Below are 20546 nucleotides of genomic sequence, written 5' to 3'. Positions count from 1 at the left end.
ACCAGGTGATGAAGGTTACTGTACCGGGGAGGAAAGCTACTATACCGGGAGTTAAAGTTACTATACCGGGAGCGAAAGTTACCATACCAGGTGATGAAGGTTACTGTACCGGGGAGGAAAGCTACTATACGGGAGTTAAAGTTACTATACCGGGAGCGAAAGTTACCATACCAGGTGATGAAGGTTACTGTACCGGGGAGGAAAGCTACTATACCGGGAGTTAAAGTTACTATACCGGGAGCGAAAGTTACCATACCAGGTGATGAAGGTTACTGTACCGGGGAGTGAAAGCTACTATACCGAGTTAAAGTTACTATACCGAGCGAAAGTTACCATACCAGGATGAAGGTTACTGTACCGGGGAGGAAAGCTACTATACGGGAGTTAAAGTTACTATACCGGGAGCGAAAGTTACCATACCAGGTGATGAAGGTTACTGTACCGGGGAGTGAAAGCTACTATACCGGGAGTTAAAGTTACTATACCGGAGCGAAAGTTACCATACCAGGTGATGAAGGTTACTGTACCGGGGAGTGAAAGCTACTATACCGGGAGAGCTACTATACCGGAGTTAAAGTTACTATACGGTGCAAGTTACCATACCAGGTGATGAAGGTTACTGTACCGGGAGGAAAGCTACTATACCGGTTAAAGCATTATACCGGGTGCAAAAGTTACCATACCAGGTGATGAAGGTTACTGTACCGGGGAGTGAAAGCTACTATACCGGAGTTAAAGTTACTATACGGTGCAAAAGTTACCATACCAGGTGATGAAGGTTACTGTACCGGGGAGTGAAAGCTACTATACCGGAGTTAAAGTTACTATACTGGCAAAAGTTACCATACCAGGTGATGAAGATACCGAGTAGCTACATACCGGAGTTAAAGTTACTATACCGGGAGTTAAAGTTACTATACCGGGAGTTAAAGTTACTATACCGGGTGCGAAAGTTACCATACCAGGTGATGAAGGTTACTGTACCGGGGAGTGAAAGCTACTATACCGGGAGTTAAAGTTACTATACCGGGAGCGAAAGTTACCATACCAGGTGATGAAGGTTACTGTACCGGGGAGTGAAAGCTACTATACCGGGAGTTAAAGTTACTATACCGGGAGCAAAAGTTACCATACCAGGTGATGAAGGTTACTGTACCGGGGAGTGAAAGCTACTATACCGGGAGTTAAAGTTACTATACCGGGAGTTTACTGTACCGGGAGTAAGCGTATATCCATGAGGGCACTGGACGCGAGGTGTTCTCTGGAGCGTAGCGTACAACAGATTCAACCAGTCTCTTGGGTTCTACTTTTGTGATGTATGTGTGTGAGTGTGTGTGGTTTGTATGTATGTATGTGTGTGTGTGAGTGTGTGTGGTATGTATGTTTGTGTGTGTGTGTGTGTGGGTGTGTGTGTTATGTATGTATGTATGTATGTATGTATGTATGTATGTATGTATGTATGTGTGTGTGTGTGTGTGCGTATATGTATGTATGTATGTATGTATGTATGTATGTATGTATGTATGTGTGTGTGTGGTATGTATGTATGTATGTATGTATGTATGTATGTATGTATGTGTGTGTGTGTGAGTGTGTCTTGTATGTATGTATGTATGTATGTATGTAATAATAATAATAATTAACGGGTTATTGAAAGAGCTTGGCAGCCAGAAGGCTGAAAATATACAGTTACATATTTGGGGAATGGGTTACGAATTACAAATAATATACAAGTAACATAAGTGACACAAATAAGACATATAGTAACTTAGATGGGGATCAGCTCAAACTACAGTTCATTTCAACATAGTGACAGTGCAAGGAGTAGTGTTTACTGGGAGTGAATACACTGGTTTTTGTACAAGTTATTGATAATTTTTTACAATGGTTGGGACTGGGCTGTTCTTATAACGATCAGTTCATTGCACGTATGGGCTGGATGCGGTTGTAGTGTCGAACAGCAATTCTCGGGCTAGGGATCTCAGGTGGTAGTAGGAGCCGGTGTCGAGGATGGTGTAGAAGCTTCTTACCAAATTTGCAGATGAGGTTGTGGTGATGGTCAGTGAGAGTCGAAAGGGTCAGTGTGTTGAGCGCTTCTTAATATGGAGTGTGTGTGTGTGTGTGTGTGTTGTATGTATGTATGTATGTATGTATGTATGTATGTATGTGTGTGTGTGTGTTGTGTGTATGTATGTATGTATGTATGTATGTGTGTGTGTGTGTTGTATATATGTGTATGTATGTATGTATGTATGTATGTATGTATGCATGCATGCATGTATGTGTGTGTGTTGTTTGTATGTATGTATGTATGTATGTATGTATGTATGTGTGTATGTATGTATGTATGTATGTATGTATGTATGTGTGTGTGTGTGTGTTTGTATGTATGTATGTATGTATGTATGCATGTATGTATGTATGTATGTATGTGTGTGTGTGTGTGTGTGTGTGTGTGTGTGTGTAATAATAATAATAATAATAAACGGTTTATTAATAGAGTTGCAGCCGGTGGCTGAAAATATACAGACTTACATTTGATTTAGACATAATGATATAATATGCATTGAATACATTTACAGGGCTGTACAGTACATAAATCAGGAGTTTTTTATTATTTTAAAAATAGATGGGATGGTGCTGTTCATATATCTATCGGTGCGGGCTCTTATGGGCTGAATTTTGTTGTAGTGCCGGACTGCGCGAGTTGGGTGGGGGACTGCAGGTGGCAGGAGGTGGCGATGGCGAGGGTGGTGCAGTAGTCCACGGCCAAACCTTTCCAGTGCTTGGTGGTGGATGTCACTGAGGGATGGCATTTCCAGGGTGGAGAGAGCGTTGGTGTAGCAGGAGTATTCTGCACCGAGCATGATTCTGCAGGCCCTTTTCTGTACCTTCTCTAGCTGACGTTGTTGGGTATGTATGTATGTATGTATGTATGTATGTATGCATGTGTGTGTGTGTGTGTGTGTGTGTGTGTGTGTGTGTAATAATAATAATAAACGGTTTATTAATAGTGTTGCAGCCAGTGGCTGAAAATTTACACTTACATTTGATTTAGACATAATGATATAATATGCATTACAGGGCTGTACAGTACATAAATCAGGAGTTGTTTATTATTTTAACAATAGATGGGATGGTGCTGTTCATATATCTATCGGTGCGGGCTCTTATGGGCTGAATTTTGTTGTAGTGGCGGACTGCGCGAGGTGGGTGGGGGGCAGGAGGTGGCGATGACGAGGGTGGTGCATTAGTTGGCTGCCAAACCTTTCCAGTGCTTGGTGGTGGAGGTCACTGAGGGATGGCATTTCTAGGGTGGAGAGAGCGTTGGTGTAGCCAGAGTATTCTGCGCCGTGCATGATTCTGCAGGCCCTTTTCTGTACCTTCTCTAGCTGACGTTGTTGGGTGGAGTTGAGAGAAGACGACCAGGCTGGTGACGCATACGTTAGTTTGGGGAGAATAAAGGCGTTGTAGATCGTCCTCAGCTCTGGCGTGGGTGTCCCAAGTGACCTAAGTCGTCGTAGCATGTAGAGACGGTACGAGGCTGCCTTGACTGTGTTATTTACATGGGCCTTCTAGTCAAGTTTGTTGTCTATAGTAACACCCAGAAGTTTGGCAGACTGCACCAGCTGGAGAGGATGGGCACCCACTGTGACTGCTGGGGCTTGCACTGGAGTGGTGGCGGTATTGAAGTGCATGGCTACGGTTTTGGTGTGGTTGATGGTGACCTTGTTCTCCGTAGTCCATGCCTGTAGCCTGTCCAGGGTGCCTTTTAGCGATGAGTAGTCTGGTGCGGTGTTGTCCACTGAAACTTCCACAGTGCAGTCATCCACGTACTTCCACCTGTGAGGAGTGTCCGATAGAGCGTCGTTGATCAGGATGAGAAAGCACAGTGGTCCCATCTTGGTCAAAAAGGGGAACACCGCAGGTGAGGTGTTGGAATGTGGAGACCGAGCCCTGATACCTCACTGCCTGGCGACGTCCACTCAAGAAATCAGTGAGCCATGAGACCAGGTTGGTGGGCAGCCCTAGTGCAGTAGCCTTGTTGATAACAGTGCAGTGATCAACAAGGTGAAAGGCTTTCCTGAAGTCAACAAGGGCAACGGCCAGTGATGTCGTACGTTTCTGCAAGTTTTTGTGCAGAAAATCCAGAATGCTCACCAAGCAGTGTGATGTAGAGGAGGTCCTCATATTGCCAAATTGCTGTGAATCAATTGACTGATAGATTCTGGCAAATGCCCACTCAAAAACAAAGTCCTCACAAAGTAGACTGGGTATGGGGGTAATGGCAACTGGCCTGAGGTCGTTAGGGGACTGTGGGGTGGTGACCTTGGGCATGGGGGTGACAAATGCGGTTTTCCATTCATGAGGGCATTTGCTTTGTCTGAGGGATGCATTGATAATAGAACAGAGGGCGGTGGCAAGTTTGACTGCAAACTCCTTGTATATTTTGATTGGGAGGTCAATTGGGGTCGTGGAGCGTTTGGATTTAAATTTCAGGAGTTTGTTGGCAATTTCATATGGTTGAACACTGGGAGGGGGGAGGGGGAAGGTAAGTAAGCCGGGAGGAGAGTGAGGTCAAGACTGGGTAAGGTATGACATATGGTAGCAAAATGGTTATTAATTATCTCAGCTGCCTCCTCACTAGGTAAATGTGAGATGAAAGGAAGTGTGGGAGACTGACGGTTGAGACCACAGAGATCTTTTACCTTGGAGTACCACTGACCGATGCCGACTTCCTTGAGGCCGTGCACTTTCCTGGGATAATAAGTCTTCTTGGCAGACTTGATTTCCCTGATGACCTGGTTACGTAGACTTTTGTACAGGCGGTTGTTGGTGTAGTATGCCTTGTTGCGCTGCTCAATAAGTCTTTTTATGCGGGGCGTAATCCACGGGACATCATCGGGGTGGATCCTCAGTGTTTTGGCTGGAAAGAAGTGGTGGTAGGCTTTGGTGATAGTGTCCAGGTAATTATCCCACTTGTTCTGCACATCGTCTACCGTGATCACTTCAGTCCAGGGATACCGGGTTATCCATTGTCCAAAACGCCGCATAGCAGAGTCGGGGGTGGGTCGGTAAGTCCTGGTGGCAACTGGCGGTGGTGAGAAGGTGGGGGTAGGTGACCACAGCAGGGACAGGTGTGGGCTGCGTCCCATGGGAGGCAGCGGCTGGGGGGGAAGGTAGTGGTTACCGAGATCAGTCATAATGAGGTCAAGGGTGGCATTGCCATGTGTGGGAAAGTCTACTATTTGTGTAAGGTGGAGGTGTTGGGTGATGTCACTGATGTCTAACTCATTGAAGTCACCGCATATCACTAGTTTAGCACATGGAAATCTGGATCTCAGGGAGTCAGCAGTGTCTATAATATGAGTAATCAGTACATTGGCGGTTGGTGCGCGGGGGGGATGATAGCATACACAGACAATGAGGGAGGCAAGCTGGCGAGGGTGGGAGGTGGGAGTGACCTGAACCCACAAGGCTTCTACATCTTCAGGTACATTAACTCATATTTTTCTATGGCACAGATCTCAGGAACAATTTGTCCACGCCTCGGTAATCGCCACAATACCTGCACCAACTGACTTCACTGTGACACTGACCTCCTCCACCTTGTTGCATAAAGATGTGACATTGGACAGCAGTAGGGATGGTAGGCTGTACCATAGTCGCGGCACTTCATAGCGAGTACACTGTCTTTCAAGTACTGGTTTGACTTTCCTATGCTTGCTCGGTGTGATGATAGGGATTCGTCTGGGAATGCGCGACCCCGTCTGCAGCCGCGGTTGTGGAAGATACTCAGCGCCTTTAGTAGAGTGATGGTGTGGGGTGGAGGATAGCCAGCACCAGACTTCAGCCGAAACAGGTCGGTGCGACGATATCGTGCCACTGGAACACACATATTCACAAGTCTGGCACTTACAGTCACTGACACCTTGAAAATACGCACTGTCTACCCGTAAAAGTACTGAACTACCTTAAGTAACTACAGGTCTCGTGATGACCTTGGCTGCTGCTGAGCGCCAGGAGACACGTCCTCACTCAGTGAGGTCACATGTGTGTGTGTGTGTGTGTCGTATGTATGTGTGTGCGTGTGTGTGTAATAATAATAATAATTAACGGTTTATTGAAAAAATTCTGCAGCCCGAAGGCTGAAAATATACATTGGACATAAATGACTAATTACATACATTGGTGGTTTAACAAAAGCCTTCATTAGAGAAAGGTAAAGGAACATACAGTGAACATACAGATTAATGTAGGATTGTACGTGTTGAACAGCAAACACGTAGTGTAGTAACTCCCTCCCAGATGGTGTTAGGAGGGACCTCACGTGATGTAGTGGTTCCCTCAGATGGTGTTATGAGGGACCTGACGTGGTGTAGTAATTCCCTCGCAGATGGTGTTATGAGGGACCACGTGGTGTAGTAATTCCCTCACAGATGGTGTTATGGGGGACCTCACGTGGTGTAATTACCTCACCTCACAGATGGTGTTATGAGGGACCTCACGTGGTGTAGTAATTCCTCACAGATGGTGTTATGAGGGGCCTCACGTGGTGTAGTAATTCCTTCACAGATGGTGTGATGAGGGACCTGACATGGTGTAGTAATTCCCTCACAGATGGTGTTATGAGGGACATGTGGTGTAGTAATTCCCTCACAGATGGTGTTATATGAGTGAGGTTTGGTCCCAGGCCTTCCTACCGTAGACGGATTAACACATCGCTGGTTATCACGGGCCGTTATCACTGGGTACCTGGGACCTCACTGTGTGAAGGTTAACTTGGGTACGACTGTTACTGATGAGTTGTTCTCACTGACTTAAGCACTGTTCACCACTGTTCACCTCTGTTTAACACTGGTTCTATTCCTTTCCTAAATGAAATTGTAACTTCTGGCGAGAACTTGTTGATATTCCGGTGGGGAGGAGGGTTCAGGGGAAGGGGTTGGTATGGGCCAACTTAACAGTTGACCTGGCTGCTCCGAGAGGAGCGCCAGGTACGTCTTGACCCTTCGGTGGTCAAGGATGTATGTATGTATGTATGTATGTATGTATGTGTGTATTTTTCTGTGGCAGCATTATGTTAGTGTTAAGATGCAGGTATTGCTTGCTCCCTCTCGCTTTCAGCTGCCGCCGCTGGCTAGCCCTCGTGGTGAACAGGGAAGCAACTTACATAAGTCTTCCCCTGCCAGTACACAGCCTCCTCACCATCAAGACTCCTGCTGTGCCTCCTCGTGGCAACACACGATAACTGGGTGTCGCGTGGGCCCAGGCTAGACCAGCAGGGGATCACGGAGTAGCAGTGGCCCCAAAGGGGCGGCGCATAGGCCCACTGGCATGTGGACATTTCCTGGCGCCAACCAACCACTGCTTCGCTTCCTTGCGGATTAACCTTGGTAGGTATAAGGCTACGGGAGTAAACCCTGACTTGCTGACAGAGCTCCAACAAGACCCCAACGGCGGTATAGGCAAAAGAGGTGACCACCAAATGAACCCAAGTTCTATGCCGGCAGACAAAAGCAATGCCAAATGGACAGGCTACTAAGGCGAAACCCAACAAACTGGGCTATTGGCAGTCCATTGCAACTCTCCCTCTCCCCAGTCATTGCAACACTTGCACCACTGGATCAGGAAAAGGAAGAGCCAAGATGCGTGGTTGCAGCCTGCGCTCCTGCCTCACCGCATAAATCAACTCACACACAGCCATCACCCAGCTCACCATTCCTATCATCATCATCAAAACACCTATACCCCCAAAAGTCCTATGGGGATGGACGAGTGGCGATGGGGACAGGCAGAGATGACTGCCGGGAGTCTCTAGTCACAACTCTGTACATGGGCGGCACAGAGAAGATGGTCGTTTATGCACTGGAATCTAGGCAGCAGTGCAATCCGGTCCTGTCTGTGTGACTGAGCAGCCCTTTCGAGGAGCCACTCTGCTTACCCCACATGAGGAAGGGGCTAGAAAAGGTGCCCCAAACATAGCCTGCCTAAAAAAAAACAACCTGACTGGGCAACTGCACCCAGTAAGGTCATCCTTATGCAGTCGAAAACACAATCAAAATCGCAGATCCCCTTCCCCCCAAAAAACATACAACCTCTTCTGGTCGCTGCATGGAATCTCAGGACCCTTCCTGGACTGACACAAATGAGCGTCCTGAAAGAAGAACCGCCCTTGTGGCAAAAGAGCTGGCTGGGTATAACATCGACATAGCAGCCATTAGTGAGTCCCTGCTCCCAGATGAGGGTCAACTCATAGAACGGGGGTCTGGCTATACCTTCTGGAAGGGTAAGCCTGCTGTGGAGAGAAACCGCATTTATGGAGTTGGCTTTGCCATCCGCCAACACATCCTACACAGGCTAACTGAAATGCCTATTGGGGTCAACGAGCACCTCATGACTCTTCGAGTCCCACTGAATCACTCACGTCATGCCTTCTTCATCAGTCCATACGCCCCAACATTGGATGCAGAGGATGACATCAAGAAGGCCTCTTATGCCGACCTTGACAGAGTGCTAACTTCTATCCCCAGAGAAGACAAGGTTGTGCTTCTTGGTGACTTCAATGCCAGAGTTGACAGAAAAGCTGACATTTGACTGGGAACCATAGGGAAAAATGGATTAGGCAAGTGTAATCCCAACGGCCTACTCCTCCTCAGCAAGGGTGCTGCACACAACCTCACTATCACTAATACCCTGTTTCGGCAGGTCGACAAGTTCAAGGGCTCGTGGTAACGCCCACGATCCAAACACTGGTATCTCATTGACTACATCATTGTCAGAGAAAGAGATCGCCGAGATGTCCTCATCACCTGTGCCATGCGTGGCTCACATCACTGTGACACTGATCATCGACTCGTCAGAGCCAAGCTCTCACTTCATGCTGCCCCAAAACAGCGAAGGCAGCAAGCTCTCCAGAAGAGGTTTTAACACTAAGTGTCTGGAGGATCCAGCGGTAGCACATGCTTTGAGAGAGCAGCTCGAACATGGGCTGATAAACCAGCCAACAGCGAACAACGCAAATCCCATTGCCGAATGGGATACTCTCGACACTGTCATGACAAAAACCTGCAGAGACCCTCGGCCAGATTGAAAGAATACACCAGGACTGGTTTGACGAAAATGACCTGACAATGAATGTGTTCGTCGATAATAAACGTGCTGCCTTAACTGACTGGCAGAACAACCTTCAGTCTCGGACCAAAGCTGATACCTTCCCCAAGAAGAAAGCTGCGGCCCAGCGGAACTTCGCAAACTAAAGAACGACTGGTTTAAAAATAAACCGAAACACCGATGTGGATGTGCTGACTACCCAGCAGGTCCCTCAGCATCCGGAGCTGACCCATCTCAGCTATCCTCCATCCCTGGATGAGGTAGGTACCGCCATCAAACAGATGAAAAATAACAAAGCCTCAGGGCCTGATGGAATCCCAGCCGAGGTATGTAAAGCAGGAGGACAAATGCTTACCAGCCGTCTCCACTCTCTCCTGGAGAATATATGGGAAAAGGAGGAAATCCCCCAAGCTCTTAAAGACGACTCCATCGTCATTATTTCTAAGAACAAGTGAGACCTGTCAGACTGTGGCAACTACCGCGGGATGTCACTGCTGTCCGTAGCTGACAAGATTATCGCCCTAGTCCTCTTGAACAGACTTCTTTCTGAGGAGGAAAACTTCTTCCCAGAATCTCAATGTGGCTTTAGACCATCACGTGGCACCACTGACATGATCTTTGCTGCCCGCCAGATACAGGAAAAGTGTAGAGAACAGCGTCGTGACCTGTACATGGCTTTCATCGATCTAACGAAGTCCTTCGACTCAGTCAACAGGGAAGCCCTCTGGTGGACCCTAAGTCGTTTTAGCTGCTGACCAAAATTCATCAGCACTGTGAGGCAACTCCACGATGGGATGAACGGTAGTGTCCTGTACAATGGCAGCGTCTGAATTCTTCCCCTTACAAACGGGGGTTAAACAAGGATGCGCACTGGTACCAACTCTCTCTTCCATTTTCTTGGCTGCTTTCCTTATTTGTGCCAGCGCAAATTTAGCCAGCGGGGTGGACACCCGGCAACTGATGAACGGTCTTTTCAACATAAGACGACTCCAGGCAAGAACAAAGGTATCGACAGCTTCCTTTACTGAACTTCAGTATTCAGACGTTCTCACCCTTGTCGCTCACACTGAACGCGGCCTACGGAGATCCTGAACACCTACGCAGATGCACATGTGCACACTTCGGCCTTGAGGTGAATGTACGTAAGACTCAGATTCTCTTTCAGCTTGCCCCTGGTTCAGCCACACCTCCACCATCCATCCAGCTTAACGGTACTACCCTCTCTAATGTTACCCACTTTCAGTGTTTCGGCTCCCACTTGTCCACCACCTCGGACATTGATGAAGTGATTTAACATCTGATCAGATGTCCATCTCAAGCCTTTGGCAGACTCCGTACCCGTGTCTTCAGCTGTAGGGAGCTGAAATTATCGACAAAGTGACACGTATATCGAACAGTGGTCCTCCCCACCCTGCTATATGGCAGCGAGACATGGGTCACATACAGGAGGCACATCAAGGCACTTGAAAACTTTCACCAAAGTAGTCTATATTCCATTGTCCGTGTTCGCCGGGAAGACAAGAGAACAAATGCCAGTATTCTTGCTGACACCAACTGTAGGAGCATCGAGGCTACCATTATCCATGAACAACTACACTGGACTGGCCATGTTACCCGCATGGACCTACAGTAGACTGTCAAAGCAGCTAATTTACAGTCACTTAACGAATAGTAAACGTAACGCTGGACAAATTGACCCCCTCAACTGGGAGATGATTACTCCAGACCGTATCGCCTGGAGGAGCACCATATAAGAAGGTGTCAATACTTTCGAGTTAGCCCGACTGCATAGCGAGGCAGACAAGCGCCAACGCCGGAAAGACTCTTCCGCCGCCCCTCCCGCACTAGATGCAGCCCCCCCATATGTGCAACTTCTGTGGTCGACCCTGTCGGTCCCGTATCGGCCTCTTTAGTCACTTGAAAATTCACCAATGAAGGTGATATCTCTTAACAACTCATATCATTGTATCATAGCTGGATGATCGACATAATTGATTCCAAGTGACAGCAAAGTAGTAAATGTAGTATTTTGTGTGTGTGTGTGTGTGTGTGTGTGTGTGTGTGTGTGTGTGTGTATGTGTGTGTGTGTGTGTATATGTGTGTGTGTGTGTGTGTGTGTGTGTGTGTGTGAGTGTGTGTCAATCTGTATGTGTATTTATGTGTGTCAGTCTCTATGTGTATTTGTGCATGTGTCTATGTGTTAACATTTTAAGTACGGAAACTTAACCACTTGAGTATGATAACTTTTTTGTAACATTTATATGTGTCAATAGTTTCGAGTTAGCCCGACTGTAAACCGAGGCAGACAAGCGTCAACGCCGGAAAGATGCTGCCGCCGCCCCTCCCGCACTACATGTAGTCCTCCACATATGCAACATCTGTGAAAGACCCTGCCGGTCCCTTATCAGCCTCTCTAGTCACCTCAGAGCTCACCAACCTAGGTGACATCCCTAATAACTCATATCATTGTATCATAGCTGGATGATCGTCATGCTCAATTCCAAGTGACAGCAAAGTAGTAACAGTATGTATGTGTGTATGTTAGGTTAGGTTAGGTTAGGTTAGGTTAGGTTAGGTTAGGTTAGGTTAGGTTAGGTTCTTCTGAGTTGGCATCACACAGACACAATCCTGGCTCTCTCTCTCTCTCTCTCTCTCTCTCTCTCTCTCTCTCTCTCTTCCAAGACATAAACTACATATTAATTAAAGCGAGACTTCTTGAATATCAAAAACTAGTTATAGTGATGATGGTGATGTGTGAGTCAGGTTACAGTGATGATGGTGATGTGTGAGTCAGGTTATTGGGATGATGGTGATCTGTGAATCAGGTTATAGTGATGATGGTGATGTGTGAGTCAGGTTATAGTGATGATGGTGATGTGAGTCAGGTTATAGTGATGGTGGTGATGTGTGAGTCAGGTTATAGTGACGGTGATGTGTGAGTCAGGTTATGAGTCAGGTTATAGTATGATGACATAGTGATGATGGTGATGTGTGAGTCAGGTTACAGTGATGATGGTGATGTGAGTCAGGTTATAGTGATGATGGTGATGTGTGAGTCAGGTTATAGTAATGATGGTGATGTGTGAGTCAGGTTATGATGGTGATGATCAGGTATAGATGATGGTGATGTGTGAGTCAGGTTATAGTGATGATGATGTGTGAGTCAGGTTATAGTGATGGGTGATGTGTGAGCCAGGTTATAGTGATGATGGTGATGTGTGAGTCAGGTTATAGTGATGGTGATGTGTGAGTCAGGTAATAGTGATGATGGTGATGTGTGAGTCAGCTTATAGTGATGATGGTGATGTGTGAGTCAGGTTATAGTGATGATGGTGATGTGTGAGCCAGGTTATAGTGATGATGGTGATGTGTGAGTCAGGTTATAGTGATGGTGATGTGTGAGTCAGGTAATAGTGATGATGGTGATGTGTGAGTCAGCTTATAGTGATGATGGTGATGTGTGAGTCAGGTTATAGTGATGATGGTGATGTGTGAGTTAGGTTATAGTGATGATGGTGATGTGTGAGTCAGGTTATAGTGGTGATGGTGATGTGTGAGTCAGGTTACAGTGATGATAGTGATCTGTGAGTCAGGTCAGGTTATAGTGATGGTGATGTGTGAGTCAGGTAATAGTGATGATGGTGATGTGTGAGTCAGCTTATAGTGATGATGGTGATGTGTGAGTCAGGTTATAGTGATGATGGTGATGTGTGAGCCAGGTTATAGTGATGATGGTGATGTGTGAGTCAGGTTATAGTGATGGTGATGTGTGAGTCAGGTAATAGTGATGATGGTGATGTGTGAGTCAGCTTATAGTGATGATGGTGATGTGTGAGTCAGGTTATAGTGATGATGGTGATGTGTGAGTTAGGTTATAGTGATGATGGTGATGTGTGAGTCAGGTTATAGTGGTGATGGTGATGTGTGAGTCAGGTTACAGTGATGATAGTGATCTGTGAGTCAGGTTACAGTGATGATGGTGATGTGTGAGTCAGGTTATAGTGCATTTTTTATTTTGCCACTTACAGCGGCTACTTTATTGTGCACCCCACACTCATCGTGTGAGCGGTAGCGCAAAAGGATTACAGAGTAGAGTTTATAAAGGGTCATAATAATTAACCCCCGTTGTCAGGATATTATGGCACTGAATGTTACACAGTATTTCATTTACATTATTTGTTTAGTTCTATACATAAAGGGTAACTTATTCAGAACTGCGTGAGTACAGGCGTGTGAGGCAGTATGTCTGGCCTCACACTTTGTTATTCAAGCACATTGCGTATTTGGTTCTGTACATGAGAACTGATATAGTTGCTAAGTGCAATAAAGTGGATATAATCTTAATATGTCGGCTATCTTGCCATTAGAGATGAAGTGTTGTGCCATTTCACACACAGTGTGCTTGGACCTGTCCCGAAAAGGTTCTATCTTCACACAGTCGAGGAAGTAGTGTTCAATTGTGTGGCCATATGTCTGGCCACACACTTTACATTTAGTTTTGTTTACATCTGTTTGAGGAACATACTGCCAGAGGTACTTATATCCTAACCTTAGTCTAGCGGTTACAACATCTTGTAATCTAGTGATCTTGTTACTTGCTCCATATACATGTTTCACTTGATACATCTCACCATGGTAAACTATGGATCGACTAATGCCTGTTTGCACTAGTCTACTTGCGTCAAACTCATCAATAAGTTCTTTCCTAATTACAGTTTTAAGGGTTCTTTTTGACACCCAAGTTGTATTCAACGGTGTCTTTGTTAGACGCGAGTTTGGCGAGGGCATCAACCCTGTCATGTTTTATGAGGCCTTTTTGAGAGGGGATCCACAACAGTTTGACCTTGACACCCCGGTCAACAAGGCACGCATATTTGTGTCTGGCTTCAGAGACAAGAGCGCGACAACCTGAGTCGAGGGTGCCAAGGGCAAGTCGTGAGGATAGAGAGTCAGTGATGATGAGACTGTCAGTAACAGTGGTTTCAATGAATTTAATAGCTGTGAGTATGACAACTAATTCAGTTTGTAGAGTGGATGCCCAGTTGTTAATTCTAACTCCTTTCTCAATTATATTACCGTCAGGCTGAGTCACAACAATAGCACTTCCAGCCCTCTCACAGGCGGTGTTAAGAGATCCATCAGTATAGATGGTCTGTGTGATATTATCATCAGTCTGTAGAGTGTGTATGTGTTCAAGAGCTCTCACTTTGGCAGTGTGTTGGAGATAAATGCTTTGTATAATTAATTTGTTGGCGGATATGTCGGTATTGTGATATCGAAAGGAACTGTCCGCCAGGGTGGCAGGAAGCTCTGTTATGTCTCAACTTTGTATAGATGGTCTAGTCCAAACATCTTTATGTGTGTAGCTGTAGTTTGGATCCATTTAGACTCAGTAGTCCCATGGTTCATACATTCTAGCAATTTTAAGGAAACAATGTTATCAGGATCACCACGCAGAAGCCTCAGGGCTATCATGAGGTTGACTTCAATTATTCTATCTTTAACACTGGGTATACCTAGTTCTTTCCTCATATTAAGTACTTTTAGTGCTCATGGGACATCCTAGGATAATTCTGAGGGCTATATTTTGCATTTTCTCGAGCTTGTCAACGCCTTTCCCGTCACGAATGACCAGGGATGGTGCGTGGTAATCTATCAGAGATCTTTCATAGCCTAGGTACATTGTTTTAACAATTCTAATATTAGCACCATAGTGTGGGCTGTACCCCGCTACACTTCTAAGAGGTCTCGGTCTGTCAGTACATTGGCGGGTTAGCTGTTGTATGGCAGGTAGGGTACAAGGGACGGAAACACCAAGATATTTAAAAGAAGAAACATAGTCGATAGTGTTGTTACCTATCTTGAACTTGGCGGGGCCGCGTTTGCGGTTACCAACTTGTTTGTTGAACACCTTAGTTTTGTCAGTGGAGATAATAAGACCGAGGTTCTCACAGGCTGCGTATACTGTACATGGTTCAGGGTGATTTGCATTTCACGATGAGTTTTAGTATGTATAAGAATATCATCAGCATAGCTGATTGAGAAATTGCTGGTATTAAATTTAATAATGCATTCATAAGAACATTGAACAAAGTGGGGCTAAGTACTCCACCTTGAGGGGTACCAAGTTGCATAGTGATGATGGTGGTGTGTGAGTCAGGTTATAATGATAATGGTGATGTGTGAGTCAGGTTATAGTGATGATGGTGATGTGTGAGTCAGGTTACAGTGATGATGGTGATCTGTGAGTCAGGTTATAGTGATGATGGTTATGTGTGAGTCAGGTTATAGTGATGATGGTGATGTGTGAGTCAGGTTACAGTGATGATGGTGACTTGTGAGTCAGGTTATAGTGATGGTGATGTGTGAGTCAGGTTATAGTGATGATGGTGATGTGTGAGTCAGGTTATAGTGATGGTGGTGATGTGTGTCAGGTTATAGTTATGGTGATGTGAGTCAGGTTATAGTGATGATGGTGATGTGTGAGTCAGGTTATAGTGATGGTGATGTGTGAGTCAGGTTATAGTGATGATGGTGATGTGTGAGTCAGGTTATCTTAGACTAGGTTAGGTTAGGTTAGGTTAGGCCAGGTCAGGTCAGGTTAGCATAAGGTTAGGTTAACATTAGGATGGTTAGGTTTGCATTAGGTTAGGTTAGGTTAGCCTTAGGGTGGTTAGGTTAGGTTAGGTTAGCATCAGTCATGGGGCGATTAAGTTTCAAATTTAACTAGTTAAGTTAATTTTAATTTTTTTACCAGTTTAGTTAACCTGATTTTTTCAATTAAGTTAACCAGTCTGTGTCAAATTTGCTTAGGGGAATTTTCATGTGGATTAAATAACTTAAAATTCTGTAACTGTTTTCCAGAAGAGTCGATGAATACAGTCGTTTGAATACATCAATAGTGAGGCGGTCTGGTGCACTGTACGGGAGAGTCAACAGTATGGGTACTCACTGGTCCCAAGGGCTGCTGTGTTATATATTGTTTGTTATTTTTTCTAAGGAATTAATTGATAAATAATCGAAGTTAATTAATTGCCCCATGACTGCATTCGGGTGGCTAATCTTAGGTGAAATAACCTGGGGATAATCTTCAGAGACGTAGTGTCATGGAAGTGCACAGTGGTATAGATAACCACTGCGTCTGTTGTAAATATGATGTGAAGTTTATAATTCCCGATAAATGTTATTTTGTGTGATGTATGTACCTTATTAATAATGATTTAATAATGCACTTAAGTGGCTAATTTGTGATCAGATTAAATTATACTACACCGGTTAGGAGATAAAATTAACACTGAGACTCTACCTTAACACTGAGACTCTACCTTAACTAAATACCTTCACTTAACACTGAGACTCTATCTTAACTTTATCTTAACTAGATACCTTCACTTAACAGCGAGACTCTACCTTAACACTGAGACTCTACCTTAACTAGGTACCTTCACTTAATATTAGCTATTATTAATTTTTATTATTATTATTTTTATTATTATTATTATTATTATTATTATTATTATTATTATTATTATTATTATTATTATTATTATTATTATTATTATTATTATTATTATTATTTATTATTGTTATTGTTATTTATTATTATTATTGTTATTGTTATTAATTATTATTTATTATTTATTAATTATTATTGTTATTGTTATTGTTATTGTTGTTTTACCGATGATAAGTTGTAAGTGAAAAGGTTGTTTTACAGGATGTAGTTGTTGAGATAATTTTGTATTGTCAAATTAATCACCAATTATGTGATTATCAGCATATTGTTACAAGCACCAACAACATTGAAGTCAGTATAACCCGACAGTATTACAGTGTTACCAACCCTTGAATACAGTATAACCCGACAGTATTACAGTGTTACCAACCCTTGAATACAGTATAACACAACAGTATTTCGCGCCATCAGTAAGTTGTTACTTTTTATGTGGTAATACATTAGATGGGACATACTAATCCTGGGACATTCTTGGACACACTAATCCTGGGACATTCTTGGACACACTAATCCTGGGACATTCTGGGACACACTAATCCTGGGACATTCTGGGACACACTAATCCTGGGACATTCTGGGACACACTAATCCTGGGACATTCTGGGACACACTAATCCTGGGACATTCTGGGACACACTAATACCGGGACATTCTGGGACACACTAATACCGGGACATACTAGAAAACTCTCCTGAATATCTACTAATACTACAAGATACTGGGGCAAACAGTCATACCGGGACATATTGGAACACACACTTATACTGGTAAATAGATATTATGATACTGGTCTTCCAATCTTATCGTACTACCGGGAACCACACACAAATCAGGACTGGGTCTATATATTTTCTCCCAGTACGGTGCTTTAATGGTTAGATTAGGTTAAGTTTTTTCAGTAAGGTTAGGTTAGGTTAGGTTAGGTTAGAGTGTGGCTTTTTAGTAAGGTTAGGTTAGAGTGTGGCTTTTTAGTAAGGTTAGGTTAGGTTAGGTTAGAGTGTTTTTAGGGTTAGGTTAGGTTAGAGTGTTAGGTTAGGTTAGGTTAGGTTAGAGTGTGGCTTTTAGTAAGGTCTATTTAGGTTAGGTTAGGTTCTTTTAGTAAGGTCTATTTTGTTTCTTTTCCTTCAGTGCTCGGGCGCCGTTTTCATCAATTGCCGAAGACGAAATCAAAGACCATCCTTGTCTGGTTCAGTGCGTTGCTTAAGTGTTGTTTTTGAGTGCCTTCTATCACCATACCCCAATCAATGCACTGCTGTTGACTTGTATCTTCACTTACTCAAAAGTTATCCCAGTTTTTTTCTGTTTACTACCGTTATCCCGTTTTCTATGCTTACACGACTATCGTTATCCCGTTTTCTGTGGTTGCACTACTACTGTTAATCCGTTTTCTGTGGTTGCACTACTACTACCGTTATCCCGTTTTCTATGCTTACACGACTATCGTTATCCCGTTTTCTGTGGTTGCACTACTACTGTTAATCCGTTTTCTGTGGTTGCACTACTACTACCGTTATCCCGTTTTCTATGCTTACACTACTACTGTTATTCCGTTTTCTATGCTTACACTACTACTGTTATTCCGTTTTCTATGCTTGCACTACTACAGTTACCCCGTTTTCTATGTTTACACTACTACAGTTACCCCGTTTTCTATGCTTACACTACTACCGTTACACATTTTTTTGTGTTTACATTAAATCTTTTGTCTTATTTTCATTACATAAGACATTATATATTCCTTATTTACTCATCAAATTATCACACTTTCTTAACATCCAGACATTCCTTTAACCTAACCTAACCTAACTTAATCTAACCTAACCTAACCTGACCAAACCTAACCTAACCTAATTATCATCTTACGTTTGTATTCACCTAAAGTACAGTATTATCATCACTTCCAGGCTCATTAGTCACAACTTAAGCTCTTATTTTGCATTGCTCACAAACTTGTCTCATAATCAACACTCATTTTGCATTGCTCACAAACTTGTCTCATAATCAACACTCATTTTGCATTGCTCACAAACTTGTCTCATAATCAACACTCATTTTGCATTGCTCACAAACTTGTCTCATAATCAACACTCATTTTACATTGATCACAAACTTGTCTCATAATCAACACTCATTTTGCATTGCTCACAAACTTGTCTCATAATCAACATTCATTTTACATTGCTCACAAACTTGTCTCATAATCAACACTCATTTTACATTGCTCACAAACTTGTCTCATAATCAACACTCATTTTGCATTGCTCACAAACTTGTCTCATAATCAACACTCATTTTGCATTGCTCACAAACTTGTCTCATAATCAACACTCATTTTACATTGCTCACAAACTTGTCTCATAATCAACACTCATTTTACATTGCTCACAAACTTGTCTCATAATCAACACTCATTTTACATTGCTCACAAACTTGTCTCATAATCAACACTCATTTTACATTGCTCACAAACTTGTCTCATAATCGACACTCATAAGAAACCTGATTTTAATACTCATGACAGGCAACTCGTTTTCTTTCAGTGTTACAATTACACTATAACCAAAAACTATTCGAACGCTATAAGCACTATGTCATCTATAAGCACTATGTCATATATAAGCACTATGTCATCTATAAGCACTGTGCCATATATAAGCACTTTGCTATCTGAAAAATAAACGAATGCTGAAACCATTCCAAGATGACTAACTCCCACTCAGCTCACTCTTACAGCCATTGTGTCCAGGTTTTCTTGAAGGTTTCGTTGGGGGCATATTTCTCCTAGACACACTCCGCTTGTAGTATAATTTTGATTTTTTCTTGTACATTACATTATCTGTTTTCTTTGTCTAATATGTTACATTATCCATTTCTTTATCCATCCCACGTGTGGTTATCCCGTTTTCACCATATTGTACATCATAAACCTTGTGTCTCTAGGCTCACAAGTCACCATATTGTCCGTTTTCACCATATTGTACATCATAAACCTTGTGTCTCTAGGCTCACAAGTCACCATATTGTCCGTTTTCACCATATTGTACATCATAAACCTTGTGTCTCTAAGCTCACATAGTACATCATAAACCTTGTGTCTCTAAGCTCACAAGTCACCATATTGTCCGTTTTCACCATATTGTACATCATAAACCTTGTGTCTCTAAGCTCACAAGTCACCATATTGTCCGTTTTCACCATACTGTACATCATAAACCTTGTGTCTCTAAGCTCACAAGTCACCATATTGTCCGTTTTCACCATATTGTACATCATAAACCTTGTGTCTCTAAGCTCACAAGTCACCATATTGTCTAACTTATAAAAATCTATCAATTATTACCATTGAGATAAATTAAAGCAAGTTTTTATGGACGAATATATTTTTCTTTGCACTATATCCCTAACCTAACCTAACCTAACCTAACCTATCCCTAACCTAACCTAACCTAACCTAACCTAACCTAACCTAACCTAACCTACTCTTTTACCCATTTTCTTTAAGTACAACATCTAATTTTATCCGTTTTCTATGACAGTGAGTTACTCCGTTTTCTATGACAGTGAGTTACTCCGTTTTCTATGACAGTGAGTTACTCCGTTTTCTATGACAGTGAGTTACTCCGTTTTCTATGACAGTTAGTTACTCCGTTTTCTATGACAGTGAGTTACTCCGTTTTCTATGACAAAGAGTTACTCCGTTTTCTATGACAGTGAGTTACTCCGTTTTCTATGACAGTGAGTTACTCCGTTTTCTCTCCTTATAATTTTTTCTCATTTTCTGCATTTACAAGTTATGTTATTTCTGTGCTCACAAGGTACACTGTTTCCCTCTCGCACAACACACTATTGTTTCAGTGTGACCCCACAATAAACTGCTCAAGTTTGTATACCTCAAGAATACTGTATCATATAATGT

The sequence above is a fragment of the Homarus americanus genome, unplaced genomic scaffold (assembly GCF_018991925.1).
Source record: "Homarus americanus isolate GMGI-L3 unplaced genomic scaffold, GMGI_Hamer_2.0 scaffold19065, whole genome shotgun sequence".
Classification (NCBI taxonomy): Eukaryota; Metazoa; Arthropoda; class Malacostraca; order Decapoda; family Nephropidae; genus Homarus; species Homarus americanus.
The sequence above is the reverse complement of the archived record's forward strand: the minus strand, read 5'-3'. Positions refer to the sequence as shown.